At 36.0% G+C, this 1,515-nt stretch overlaps 1 protein-coding gene across 4 annotated transcripts in view; it reads right to left on the bottom strand.

Moving 5' to 3' along the window:
- The window catches only part of LOC106870177 (oxygen-dependent coproporphyrinogen-III oxidase), a 360,259-nt gene that overhangs the window by 123,602 nt on the left and 235,142 nt on the right, over positions 1-1,515 (bottom strand). The gene's annotated exons all lie outside the window — the stretch shown is intronic.

Below are 1,515 nucleotides of genomic sequence, written 5' to 3'. Positions count from 1 at the left end.
TATATATATATATATATATTGATAATAATGTTTACATTATACATTGTTGTTAACTTTCGAAACAAAATTGAAAAAGGAGTGGATGAGAGAATTTTGAAGAGTATTAGCCAAAACCATCCAACACAAATACTACCACCACAACCACAACCACACCACCATCACCACCACTACATGCACCATCATACGTATCTGTTTTCTAACCAATTTATCATTCCCTAGAATTAGTTTACGAAATGTTCACACACACATACACAATGCTCTATGCAAAGGGGAAAAAAAATAATAAACTCTTTTGTAGAGGAGTTCAAAAGCTCTTTCATATATTTAGTTTAGTTTTTGGAGTGGAACTATAGAATTTTTGGCAATTGAATTTTTGGATACAAAATTTAACAATGTTTCATCTTTCATGGAATAAACCATTTATTTACAAAGAACTAAGAGTGTTTTTTCTTCTTCCTTTCCTTTTTTTTTTTAGTAATTTTTGTCTTATTTTATATTTCATCCAGAATTTATATAAAAATTTAATGTAAATCATAAGATAAAATTCTTTATGAAAGTTATCCATTTTTAAATAAGAAAGACCATTGTCATTCTGTGCTCGTGAACAAGATACTAAATTCTTCCTGCATCCAATCCATTCAGTGGCAAACAAAGACCATGGAAAGATTCTGTAGTTATTGTTGTTGTTATTGCAGCTATGTAACTCAAGGTGAGCTCTTATAAAGCCAACTTATAGCATACAAGTAAATAGCTGAATAACTAGGTATGGCTTGTATGATATCTGTCTGTTATACCATACCTTGGCCTAGCTGAGATCCACAGCAGTCTCAGTGATATCGCATATTGGTTAGAGGACTATCAGTGATGCTATAAGTTTCATAAGAGGACTATTAGTGGCATCACATGTTGGGGAGTGGATTATCAGTGATACCACATGTCAGTAAAAAAACTGTTAGTGGTACCACATGTCAGTGAAAGACTTATTAGTGGTACCACCACATGTTGGTGAGTGGGCTATCAGCGGTACCACATGCCAGTGAAAGATCTATTAGTGGTACTACATGTTGGTGGGTAGACTATCAGTTGTGCTACATGTCAGTGAAAGATCCAGTAGTGATACCAGATGTTAGTAAGAAGACTAGCAGTGGAACTACATGTCAGTGAAAGGCCTATCAGTAGTACAACATGTTGGTGAGTGGACTATCAGTGGCGTCACATGTCAGTGAAAGAACTATTAGTGGTATCACTAATAGTTGGTAAGAGGACTAGCAGTGGTGTCACATCAGTGAAAGAACTATTAGCGGTACCACATGTTAGTGAAAGAACTATTGGTGGTACCGCATGTTGGTGACAAGAGTAACATCAGAAGAAGAGTGATAGCTGACTGGGTGGGAAGATGCAGTTATTCAGGCATGGATCAGAGAATGATGCAGTGAAACACAGAAATCTGGTGTATTACTGATTAAATGGTTGACACATTAGAAGAAGAAGAGGGAGGAGGAGGAGGAGGAGGAG

The sequence above is a fragment of the Octopus bimaculoides genome, chromosome 24, assembly GCF_001194135.2.
Source record: "Octopus bimaculoides isolate UCB-OBI-ISO-001 chromosome 24, ASM119413v2, whole genome shotgun sequence".
NCBI classification, from domain to species: domain Eukaryota; kingdom Metazoa; phylum Mollusca; class Cephalopoda; order Octopoda; family Octopodidae; genus Octopus; species Octopus bimaculoides.
Note: the sequence above shows the minus strand (reverse complement) of the source record. Positions and strands in the feature narration are given on the sequence as shown.